Consider the following 13,686-nt stretch of genomic DNA (forward strand, 5'->3'; position numbering starts at 1 on the left):
GAATGGAAGAGAGTAGTCCTCCTTTCCACACAGCTGTCTTAAAGCATTGATTCCAGCAGCAATTCCTGTTAGCGAACATCGTGGTAAATTCTCACTGTCTCCATTCAACAGAATTGAACTTATTTCCCTAGGGATACTTTTCATTTTACTTTGCAGATACGGCCCTTTGGGCAGCCCAGACATAAGGTTCTGTGCTAGCGTATTTCCTGGTTTCTTTATGAGAAGAGTAAGCGACTGCATGAGCCACACCAGCGTCCTGGGGTCAGACCTGAATCCCCTCTAGGAGAGGTGCCCACCTCAACTTCGCCAGCAAGAACAAAGACTTGGGGCCAGGAGGAAGGGGAGAGAAGGGTCCCACCTCCTGCATTTCCAGCTGCTTCTCTTACTCACCCTTCCTCAAGACATGGGGGTCTTGTGGCTAGCACTCCCGCTCACCTGTTTTTATGATTCAGCACCTACATTGACAAAGCTTGATATCTGCAAGTCACTGCTTTGTAGATACAGGCCTTTACTTCTGATCTGCACTTTGGAAAAAAAAAAATCTATAAAGAATTATAAAAAATCATTCAAACCAATTAAAGCATAAGAGAGGAGAAAGAAGCCTGCTTCCTTAAAAAAAAAAAAAATCTAACAGAACGCAGAAGTGAAGAAAAATAAAAATCAACCAAAACTGCACAGTGAGAGTTCCTGGACAGTGAAAAACTGACTAGATTTCCAGTGAATTTATAGGTTCTTTGTGGATTTAAACAATGATTTAAAACTGGAAAATAATTTAGGAAAGTTTGAAACTTTCACTTTTGAGTTTTTATTCCAAAATTTTGTGTTGCTAGATTTACTCACATTTAAATGTTATCAAGATGTTAAAATAAAACTTTAGTTTTGAAGAACATAGTGAATTGATATGTAATCCACAAAACAATGTTAACTCTCTGTTCTCATTTTGGCAAGAAAAAAAAAATATAGAATTATGATGAGTTAACTAGAAGTTATACTTTTAAGTTTGGATTTTTAATTGTCATTACTGAACCATGATACCTGTTATGTTTACCTCAGCTCGTGGCCATTACAAATGCCTTTAATTAAATTTATATAGGCTGATCTAGGTTACGTGTAGAAGTTGAATACCTTAATTAAGGTATACTATTACTATTTTAGATTTACATCTAACATTATTACCTATATTATAAGTATAGATAAATATTATCTATGTTGTTTTAGATCTAAAATAAGATTCCTGGGAAGCACGAAGTTGTTTCAGATTATGCCCAAATACGTGGGGGGGGTGTGGAGTGTTTTACATACAGCTTCAAATTTTCATGAGTACCAGGCAGAATTCAATGAAAAATTACACGTTAATGGCATCCTCAAACCGAAGAGCATTAAGCAAGTGACTGGACAGTAGATTATAACTTGAAAACACAGCTTCTTAAATACTACCATCAGCAGGCAACTTCTCCATTTTTAACAAGTTTTAAAGGCATCGTATGTCATTTTCCTTATCCTCAGCGGAGACCATAGGTAATGAGTAAACCACGTAACCGTGTCTTACATTTATATAGCAAGCCTTGAATAAACTCACTTGTCAGCTTCGACAGGACACTAGCAAAGGGGCCGTTCTTAAGCCTGAGGAGCGCAGACCATGCTGCGCCTTCCCTGACACTTGAAAAACACCGCACCACGCTCACAGCACCCACTTTTTTCCCCTCCCACTCCGCTCTGGAAGACTTACCACATTTGCTGCTGTTTAAGCAAAAGTACAGCATGGGAATTTTTTTTTTTCTTTTTTGTTTTTTTTTTTTTTTCTTCCCCTGCAGGCAACAGAGGGCACTGTGCCAAGGGACACCAGTGTGAGACCTGCTGCTTTTCCTGGGGAAACGCTGTTGGTCGAAGGCGTGAGAAAAAGATTTACTGATGATGACGGAGTTCATTTAGGAACACTATTAGATAATGTGACACATGTCAATGGGGAAAATGGATACAGAGAGCTCCCAGGCTGGCAGGCTCGGCTGGTCCCACACTATTCCGGTGAGGGAACTTGCTGAATTTCAAGGGTCAGACAGCACTATTATGAAGCAAACAATTTCCAGGTGTAATAAATTAGGCTTAAAAATATATATTCAATCACCTTCTGAAAGAGTATTTCCCAATTATAAAATGCATCCATTCCTCACAATTCTTCTCCCCCTACCTTTCACAAATTCAATTTTAGCACATTACTTAGATGAGTGGTACAGTATCCCTGTTGTTGAAATTGCATGCAATGGATCACGTTTTGCACACTACATTACACCTTGTGCCGTTCTGCTGATTTCAATTGGATTACACATTGTGTAATTCAACGCAAAATTACTTCCAGTGACAACCCTTTTTATTCCTATGCATACATGGTGATCCATCATGCCCTGCATACCGGGTTTGGCATTTCCATTTCAAGTCCCTGTTGGAATCAGAAAGCATGGAACCACATACACAGAACTTGAATTATTAGATATAAACTTTGCCATTGTTTAAGAAAAAAGGGGTATGGTTTTGATTCATATTTCTGGTCTCATCCTTTATGCAAATCATTTTGTCCAACACAAATAGCCAGTGTTGCAAGCTCCCATTTCCTTCACGTGCAGCACAAATGTGAGTTTCCAGCAGACACCTGTTTTTTTTCATCTGTGCTTACTGTCTCTCTGGTGGGTAACTGGCATGTCTTTGGAATGAAATTAGATACTGTTCAAAAAGCTTCAGCCTCTAGTTCTCTGTAAACAGACTGAATTTGATGCACTGATGATTTTTATCATCAAATTGATATCCCACATGGTTCCTTCACAAAGCCCTTTTTTTGTCTGCGTATTCCTGGGTCAAGGTCCTCGCCCAGTTACGCACTTGAGCAAGAAAGGGCTTATATTGCCCTGCTGCAGTTGAACTTCCTTTAGCAGTAACTGTTCCTTAGCAAAAACTTGTCTCTACTTTGGCTTTTGGTAAGGAGCAGAACTGCTCTATTTTACAGTGGGATTTTCTCTGTAGGATGCACGCAGCATCGTGTTAGGTACATCCAACCTAGCTCCGCAGCTAGGAGGTGGTGCAGCAGCGTGCCACGTAGAGACACTAATTTGCTCCTAGAAGCAGCATAGGCATGTTAATGCCATGCTGTACCTAGGCTAATTAGAAGAACAGTTTCTCGTCTTCAATCGAAAGACCTTTCTTTCCCTCTTCTTTTCTTTTTTTCCTCTCTTTTTTTTTCCCCCTCAAATGTTGTTAATCTCTGTGGGCAAATTTATTGGAGCATGATATGAGATGTTAACAGCGCCTGTTGCAGATAAAATGGTAGAATTAATTAGAGCTTTTGATTTTAGGAGATAATCTAGTTTTGAAAAAAGATTTGTGTATTGGGGATGATAGGGGAAAAAAAATTAACGCTTCTTGTCATCTGGAGACAATTTTAACTTGAATCATCAACATTTAGGGTCAGACTGCCTCTAGCCTTTGTACGAGTGTGCAGGATACAGGAGAACACAATTAGCCTTTCTTTCATCTTCCATGCAAAAGCCAGAGTATCCCAGTCTCTGAAGATGTCTATGCAACTACGAGGTGCAAGGCAGGGAGGATACTCAAAAAGCCCCGTGCCTGGATTCTGTGGCTCACACATGCCGTTGGCACCCCAGAAAGATCACAGTCTAATTTCTTCTGGCATATATTCTCTCTGTGTGCTCGGGCTGGAAAGTTTACATATCTTGTAGAAATGTGAACAGTGCCATCCCACAGGACTCTTCTCAAGATTAGTTGGACCAAATCTGTGTAGCTCTGTGGCTGTGGTGAACACTAAACAGTACAAACTGGTATAAGCCACTTGCACATTTTCTGATCACAGCAGCCGAGAACCAAATGTATCGAATGCTAAAATAGATTAACATTTGCTTTACAGGCCTATGATAAAATGCTAAGCACGGTAGTCTTGTGTTAAGGGATTGCTTGTGACATACATCATCCATTTGAGGTTGAGCAACTACCCTCGTATCCTGCCATCAGCCAAAGACGGCGTATTCCTGGAGGTTTGGTGCTTCCATCGTGACAGTTTGCTGGAAGCCCTTTGCTGGGCAGAGACTTTACCAAGCCAGCCTGAACATTAGGGCACTCTACAAACCCCTTCGGAGAAAAGAGAAAAGCCGATATTGGCTCACCTTGAGATCAGGCACCTAGCAATTGAGAAATGGGTGGACATATGTTCCTGTCACTCCGGGTTTGGGTGATCTAACCCCGAATATTTTTCCCAGGGAAATTTGTCTATTAGACCTCTCATTGGGATGGCCAACATGAAAATTTCTGGCAAATTCAGTATTTGCTGAGGAGAGGAAAAGCGGAAGAGTTGGTCGGATTTCAACACGAGGAAACTGAATACTTTCAGAAACAAATTAATGGCACAGTTTGGCAAAGATGAGGCCACTGCTAGACAACCTTAATTTCACAAGCAATATGTGAAAGAAATGAAGGTGATAGGAGTGATTAGCGAAGAGTCAGCACAGAACCAAGAAGAGAAAATAGGGTAAAAGCCGCTGCAACCAATTACCTGGCTGAAAATCAGGAGATTAATCTGAGTAGTCAGCCAGTTCCCCTGGGTCACTAAAACATTTAACAGCAGTACCAGATCTTCACCATACAAGAGCAATGATGGGATACAGCAGAAAGAGTTACTCAATGGCCTATTCCTGAACAACGGTCTACTGATGATGAGGACAAAATTTGGAATTTTGTCCATCGTGGGAAATACAACAGTGTGAGACATAGAATGGCCTAACAAACAGAGCAATGGACTAGGGATCAGAGGTTTTATTTCTATTTCCATCACAGGCCTGCAGGATGACTGCAGGTAAGGCCTCATGCTCTGCCTCAGTAGCCCTACAAGCAAAGCATGCAGGAGCCTTGCACTTTGAGTCACAAGAATAGTCCCCACCAATCTGGTTTGAAAAGTGAAAAAGACCCTCAAAAAAAATACCGGAAAAATTTCCTAAGTCTCTTGAAAACAAGAATCAGTTCACAGACTCTCCTTTTCAGGAGATGTTCCGTTATCTGAGGAAAGGGAATAGAAAAGTCAGTACAGCACAAACATATCTGTGAATTAAGCTGTTTGGGGGCAGATGCAGGCAAGGTGCAATATCATGGACCTCTGCACTGGCTATTTAATCCCCTAGTGATGTGTGTTCTGCAGAGCAACCTCCTGTGCAGACATAGCCAAATTCCAGGAACAGGTTTTAAGGCTGTCTTTAACACGCAGCTGACTATTCAAACTCGCTCCCAGTATCCTTAGCATGGAGGTGTGTGAGAAGGCATCTCAGAAGTAGGTGGAGGTTTTTCTAGAGAACACTTCCCTCCAGCAATTGCTGACAGAGGAACAGGCTGTGACACTGTTGCAGGATGGAGGAAATGATAGTAACCCCTGTAGCTATTATTTGCTGCCATTAATGACATGGGTGATGGGAGGAAAGATAATGGAAAGGCAATGCCATCTCCATGCCCTGCCTTCAAGTGCATAGCCTGAAAATCCAGCCTGATGTTTATATAGTGTTTTCAACCTGTAATCTGCTAAATGCTGTGATTAAATAATTGTGCTTAAGGTTATAACTGCTTTTAAATTGTACAGTTTAACACCAACCGTTAGAATTGACAAACACCGTTCCCCATTGAGTAAGTAACCGAAGCTAAGCCTGGGGGCTGAGAGCTGGAAGAGCACCCAACAGTTGCGGAGGGGAGGAAACCCCAAAAGGAGGAGTATTTTATTAGCATCTGGGGAAGGAAAGCGGAGAAAAGTGAAAGGGAGCAGTGGAGGGACCTAAAACATGTTTATTTTACACAGGCCATGCTGTTGTGCTTGACAGGCGTTTCCTTTAAGGTAAGGAAGTCTGGTATGAAGTAGCAAAAGGACTGTCATTTTACTGGCATAGCAAAGTTTGGGGCAACAAGCCGTACCAGTGTGTGTAGGCACCCCTTCCTAGAGAAATAGCTTCCAGTGTGGGGTGCAAGTCTTGCCTCCTAGGGAAAAGGAAGAAGATTTCTGTGCTAAAAATCTCTCTTGTGAACTGCACACTGGCTCCTGAGAGCTGAGGAGCAGGAGAGGAAGCTGTGGAAGAGTTTCCCCTATGCTATGGGATGGTGGTAGTTTTCAACACCACGTGTGTTTTTGCTATGAGCTGAAATGACAGCAGCTATGCAAAGCGGCTATGAACATGGAGCAAAGCAAAGGAAGGCAGGCTCGAGGAACCAACCCGTGGGCTCTGGCAGTCCCAAACCACAACAGATTGCCACAAGAAAGGGTAAGCTACCTGTAGACATAGTCTTCACTGAGGACTGTGAAATACGACCATTTATATATTACTACATTCATGTGATACTGTGCTTACCTATGCATTTAGCTTTTCCCTTTCCATCTTTAATGAAGTATTGTTACATTTGGGAATGGGGAAAATTAGCTTGTGAGGTACCAGAAGGTTTAGTTCAATTTTTCCCCAAGTTTCTGGACAGGCTTGAAGCTGTTGTTTTATTAGCAGCCCTTGATAAATTTGAACTGATCCCTGTGACTGCCAAACAAGTCCTGACATAAGTTAGACTAAGAATAATTTAATGCAAGGTTAGACCAGATGCTCTCTAGAGGTCTCTTCCAATCTAGACTTTTTTATGATGGTATAAATGGGTGATTATTTTTTTAAATAGCTGCGTGACTTAGAGGCAGAGCTACGTGAATAACTGATCTTTTGGTTAACTGGATGAACAGAAGGTTGAGGGGGGAGACACAGTGTTGGGAAACAAAATTTTCCAACTCTCAGCAAGATTTCCTCTCCCATTACAGAAACACTTAGCAGTGTATCAAGGCATTGCATTCCAGGCAAAATGTAACAATTTCTACTCCTTTCACAAAGATTATATTCAGTTAGGGTTTTTTGAACAAAATGCTACTTAGGATGAAAAATCAAAATGTTTAAAAACACATTTCAGGCTTTTAAAAAAATGTGTTGTTTTCTTGAGGGAACTATTCATGAATTTCTGAAGAGGCGACTGAAAGCATGGATAGTCTCCAGCGAGCCTGACTTCATTTTTTGCCAGATAGACTATTTCATTAAAAAACAATCAATCCCTTTGTCTGCTTAATCACTGTTCTGACAGGCTGCTAAGGAAAGACGAAGAATTCCTGCTCCGTGTGGTGCTACACAGAGTCACATGAAGGCTAAATGGAAAGCCAAACCTAATTTTGCAAGGGGCCATTAGGAGCTGTGGGCTCTCCAGTCCCACAAGGATAAAATCTTAACACAACAAGGTCCAGAGTTTTAAAAGCGAATGCCTGAAGTTCTGCTCACCAGCCTGCACTTACCCATTTAAACACCTGGGCTGGCACGCAAGGGTACTTAGCAAGCAGCATCCCCGCTTGCAAGTTAACGGGCAATGCTGGGTGAAAGGGACTTTTCAAAGTCATACCAGTTCCTTTGGTATCTTGGGAGGTCTCGGACCTTGGATGCACATTTACATATTCATGGATGCACACAGTCCACTTGAAGTTAATGAGACCACACAGTCCAATAAGGCAAATTTTTTTTTATGAGTGTTTAGGGAAGATTTTGAGTCTGACTTCAGGCATTTTTGCTTTTACATTAAACCTTGGCCCAAGATTTTCCTTATATAGCTCACAAGATGCCTTTAAATTCTTTTCTTCACCTTCTTCCTCACTGGATTACTAAGTAAAAATAACCATTTGTCCTAACATTCAGCAGTAATAATAATTCAAAATGGAGTAATTAAACAATAGGTTAAAAGATATCAAACCTCTGCAAAAAGAAAACTGACATCAGTGAAGATCCTTATAGTCTGTTTGAAGGAACCTAAATAATAAACAGAGATTGTTTCCTGAGGCAGTGTCTCTTTTGGGTGTTGCATCAAAGCTGAGCTTAAAAGCCAGGATCGCTCCTGCTGGACAAGCCGAGCGAACAGGACTCTTCTCCAAGTATCTGAGCAACACTGGCTGAAAAAAATAATGATACATGAAGCAGAGGCAAGATGCTGATTGACTGAGGGCATATGGGAGACCTAAGGACAACAATCAATCATGGATCTGTAAGCTCTTTAAAACTACGCAATGCTTGGGAGCCAGCGAGGGAGCAGCATCTGTGCGCTCGGACCAGCTGCGGTGCCTCCAAAATCCAACCCGACACAAATTATGGGGAAGCGCTGCCATGAGAGCCTGCTCCCTGCCGCACCTGCACCCCCCGTTACGGGGAGTCACTTGAGCATGGAGACGGAGTCCAGGTCTCTAAATATTTAGCCAACCGATGTTTTCGGCAGTATTTTGGTTCCCCATTCGGGGTTTGCAGGGGTGCCTGTTTGGGCAGGTCGGGACGGGAACGGCCGGCGCAGGTCACGGAGCGTGCAGGTTGGATGAGGAACACAACCACTGTTGCTGCGTTTGAGGCTAATCAGGTTTGATGTCTCACCTCTTGGTTCAGCATGGGCTTGCAGCCCGAGTTTTTGTTGGTGAGCTGCAAGGGTGCTATCTGGCTTGTCATGTCTAATAACTTTCTCTTCTGAAGGCTGATATGCTGAAAGATCTGTGTTGCTGATGTTAAAAGCTGGATTTTCAATGCCTTCTGTTGCTGCTCTCTCTTCTTTTACTACAGAAAACAAGGAGGTCAGAAGAGCACATTATAGCAAAGTGTATTTCAATGACAAGCAGAAAATTCCTTCTAGTAATTCCTTTGCTGAAAGACTCAAGTGTATCGTCCTCAAATGTCGCCAAAACAGAATTAGGTTAAAATTAACTCTAAAAAAAAAAAAAAAAAAAAAGAATAAATGATTAAAATAATTACAAATTGCACCCTGACAAGCAAGAGCAAAATTTCGCCCACAGCCATTTGTCTGTAATTAGTTAATTAATCCTTACACAAATTATGAGCAATAACTCATCAAGCAAGGCTCACCCATCAGAAATTCAGCCGACTTGGATTTCTTCTGCTTAGTTTGCTTCAGAGCCTTCTGCTGGAACTTCTGGAGGGAAATTGTTAAATGAATAAATTAGCTAAAGAACGAAGATCATCCTTTATGATCCACAACTAACACAGGATTTTAAATATGGGATGGCATTGAAATGTCATTTAATTTACATCTCTGCTAAAGGGGTCAAACACTAATTGAACAACAGAAGTGGAAGAATTAAATAAAATAGGAGAAGAAAAGTTAAAACAAATGCCAAATGAAGGTCACATTAAAATACTTTGTTTTTTCCCCATTTTAATTAATGCAAAGAAACCTCAACAAATGAAGAACATTATAAGACTTGTCTTTACAGTATGCATTCAGCAACAACTGCTTTATTTCACTTGCAGAACTGCAGCACTTCATTTAGAAAAGTTTGGTTATGCAGCATATTTATAGACAGACTTCCCAGACATCCCCCGTTCTCTTATTTTCTAGGTCCTCTTACATAACCAGTGCATTTGTTCATCACAGAGCAGCTAAAAATGAATGAACTCTACCATTTCGTATGAGGCAATAAAATAAAAATAACTCCAAAACAATTTACAACGAGATGTCACAAAACAGAGATCGCAATCCAGGGGAGAAGGGATGTAGGACCCATTACAATGATGAAAAGTTCATTTAATATTAGGGAGAGGTCAACAACAGTTACAGCGAAAACAAATAGCAGGAGATCTTGGAGGACCTAAACTCTGACAAGTTCCACGTTAATTCCCATGGGGAAACAAGGCTCAAAAAAAATGCGGTCATGTTACTATCACCAGGAAGGCCCAAGGGCTAACCACCGTCTTTGTAGAATACCTTGAGCGGCGCTAGCAAGAGAGTCACACGTGGGCTCGTGCGCAGCTACAAACCGCTATAACAGACACTAACAGTCAAAGCAGGCAGAGACTACCTAAAACAAAGCACATCTGGGAGTATTAATCAAAGCCAAAACCAAAGTAAGAAAACAGTTCAGACCCATTTATTTTCGAACGTCACATGGCAGTTTCCGAAAACAGCATTATTTTTTCAAGCCAATTGCTTAATTGTCCAGTGATAAAGACTACTCCTGGCAACACAGCTCCTGGAAACTGTCAATACAAAAGGATTAATTACAAGAATCATTGAAAAATTGCAATTTTTACAGCATCCATCTTTCCCATTTGATTGTAGGTGTCAATTTCCAGTAAGAAAACAACGCTTGCAGCAGACACAATCAATACATCTGTCAAAAATAACTGAACCATAGCACTGACAGATTAATATAGATATTAATATCTTCATATATATATACACACATGTATATATGCACACACGCATATATGTTAGTCTGAAAAGCATGGACTTCCTCTAAATTAAGACTACTACCCTACTAAAAAGCAAATATGTGTAAAAATGACTAGACATATACTGGAAACTACAATAAATAAATACTATAATAGAATTAATTACTACAAACCACATGAAGCACAACTGAAGTTAATGATAATTTTGACAGGAGTTCAACAAGCTCAGAAATTCACCCTACTGCTTCTGATTTTTTCCCAACTAAAAAAATCTTTCAAAAATACATATTAGCTCAGTTAGTATCTTTAGAATTATATCACTTTTGCAATATTAAAGTATTACTGCATTCCTACATACCATAAAATTTTAATCAAGTCAGTTTTAAAGATTCCGGCAGTATTTGTAACACTGCTGTGTATTAATTATTCTTGTTAGGCTGCGTATAATCACCACGCAAATCCTTAAACTTTATGTTAACAGCTAAAGAAAACAACACCTAGACAAAAATTTTGGGACAAATTTTCAACTTGTATAAATCAGTATACATCCATAACTTTGATGGAATTAAGATGATCTGTATTACATTCTAGGTATTCCTCCTGCATGTCCCTAGCAAAACCAGTTGAAGGCTATATTGGCCATAGTGAACTTTTCAATTGTTATAGCCTGTAAAATGTATAAGCTTCTTTCACAGCAAGGAAAAAAAAAAGTATTCGTCCTCCCCCGTATCTAATAAAGATGCATAGTGGGTTTTGATGTTTTGGAGTGGGTGGGGATGGGGTGGGGGTGGTTTTTTGTTTTGTTTTTGTTTGTTGTTTGTTTGGGTTTGTTTTTTTTTTTTAAGTATTCAGTATAGTTAGCAAGTTAGCACCAAATTTTGTTTTTTCAGGGACGCAACAGACTACATTCTTTGGCACTTCACTCAAACGCAAATTAGTATTTTTAAGTAGTTGATGTACAGGCTTGTGACTCCTACTTACAAAGAACTTCAAAAGAAATTATGCCCTTGTCCCTTAACGTGATCAGGTTTTGAAAAGGTGCTTTTCATGATTTTGTATTTTTAGAATGAAAGAAACGCCTGATTTTCAGCAGCAGAGAGGGATTCTTCTCAACATAACTGAGTATTTTGGTGGTGGCCTTTGTGTAATCAACACATGTTCTTGTCACTTTGTGCTTCAGAGGAAATTAGAAGACGTTTTCCTTTCATACCTATCTCCAGCCAATTTCCTCAGCCTTCTCTCTTTTACACATGAGCACCTTTAAGTAGGGTAAATTACACTCTTACCCCCCCTTTCATTTTAGGTTTCCTTCCCCAGCCCCCCTACCTTTATAATACTTTGCCTTCTCATCAGAGAATAGGCAGGAAATTATCCAGTGGCATTTTATATTCATTTTATCATTAGTCACTACTAGTTAATTTATGTATTTATGCAAATTTATGTCTAAAGCAATGGTTCTTTAATCAGTTCACATGTACCTGCAAAACTTAGGTTTCCAATAGCAAATTAAATAAAACTCTTTTAGTGACCACTTGCCATATTTGCAGGCAAAGTCCAGTTGTGTGAGCATACCTAGACAAACGCACATGAATGCGCATCCGTACAGAAAGCCGCCATTCTAATTATAGAACATTATCCAAAAATAAACATAAAAAAGCATTCCTACAAAAAAGTGAAGTTACACAACTTGAGGCCAGAGCCTGAAGTGATAAAAAGGCTGCGCTGGTTTACACCTGCGGTGGAGGTAGTCCAAATTACATCCACAAACAATACACGTCAGATACACTGTCCATCCCCAACCAGCACATAGAAGGGGGATGTCCTTTACTTGCAAAGTCATGTTTAAAGGGTGATGCTGCTGCTGGTAGCAATTCGTCCTATCTCAAAGCTCCACCAGAGTTGGTGAAAAACAACAAGTCTTGCATTTTAACGTTTGTTTTAAAAAAATGCCTTTTTACCTTGAGTGTGCTGCATTACGGCAAAGACAAGGGGAGTTAGAAGCATCTGAGCACAGCGCAGACTAATCACCATGTCATTCAAAAGTGACCTAAACATTTAAATGCCTTTTTGCGTGCCGTCGTCATTAAAACGCACCGCCTGCTTTCCGATACCAATTGAAACAAAGGAAAACCGGGAGTAGCAGAACCCGCCGTACTCGGGTCTGCAGGAGAGCAGCGAGCGCCGCAACAACAGCAGCAGCAGCAGCGGCAAGGGAAAAAACCCTCATTTATAACCAGTGACAACTAAAACCTATGAAGTTTTTAAAAGAATGTGATTGTTGTCAAAAGGAATTGGGTACAACAATGCTGCATTCAGCTCTGGTTCCACTCAAAGCCGTGGCTGAGGGGCTCTGGGAAAGCTGCTGGAAGGCTGGTGGGCACAGACCAGCAAGAAAGTGAATTTTGCATACTGTACGGATCATCGCTCAGTTCAGGGCAGTCATATTGAATCTGTGATCAACCAATTGTGCTTCATGAAACCGTCAGCCCTCATTTATGTCTAGCTGTTTTCTTCTGTCCTGCTGTAAACAAGCTCGGCTCTGAGCTGTCTCCCTACCCTTATCTGCTTACGAAGATCACACAGACAGACCTCATCAGCAGCCTTAGAGTTAAAGTTAAAGTTACTGCTTCCAGACAGCAGTCCCCATGCAAGCTGGAAGTCAAAAAGAAGAGCAACTTTGGAATGACAGAGTTTTAGTTCCTTTTAGGAAATGCATACCTTAGATTCATACACATACTGGCATGTTATGTCTCTTTCATGAAATTAAATTAGGTGTTCCTAATACGAACAACTGTTTCTAACATCAGCAAACTAGCTCAGCAGATTCATCCATGGTTTTGTTTGTGGGTTGGTTGGGTATTTTTTTTCCTTTGGGGCCTCGTTCGAATACAGCCAAAAGAGAAATAGCTGGAAATATTGTCAATCTGGTAGGGCTCCAAGAACCTAATAATGCCTGAAATGCTCTAAGGAGCGTAATGATGGTAAACAGGAACAGGTATGTTGGCTTCTGTTCTCATTCACTTCAGCGAGAGCATTAGCCTTTCAACACAAAGCAGAGCACAGTTTTCAAAGAATGATCCTCTTGCATAAAAAGGGATGGAGCCTTACTAAAAACATATTCCTCTGCGAAAGCACACACAAATGCGTTAGTTGGTATTTACAGCATTTAATTCTTGCAACCAGCTGCTAAGTCCCTGTTAAGGCTTTCCTTTATGCAGCTGGAGCTGGAACCTTTTCCCTTCTCCTGCCTATTACTTTGCCTATTTAAGGGATGGCAGCCAGAGAGAAACAGCTTGTAATTTGCACCTGTCTGCTTTAAGCACTCCGTGTTAGATTTTGCAGAGAGCAAACTCTTCATTGCTAATGAGAATGACACTTAGTAGGGTCAAACATATTTTTTAGCTGACTCCGCAGC

Source organism: Calonectris borealis, chromosome 2, assembly GCF_964195595.1.
Source record: "Calonectris borealis chromosome 2, bCalBor7.hap1.2, whole genome shotgun sequence".
Taxonomy (NCBI): domain Eukaryota; kingdom Metazoa; phylum Chordata; class Aves; order Procellariiformes; family Procellariidae; genus Calonectris; species Calonectris borealis.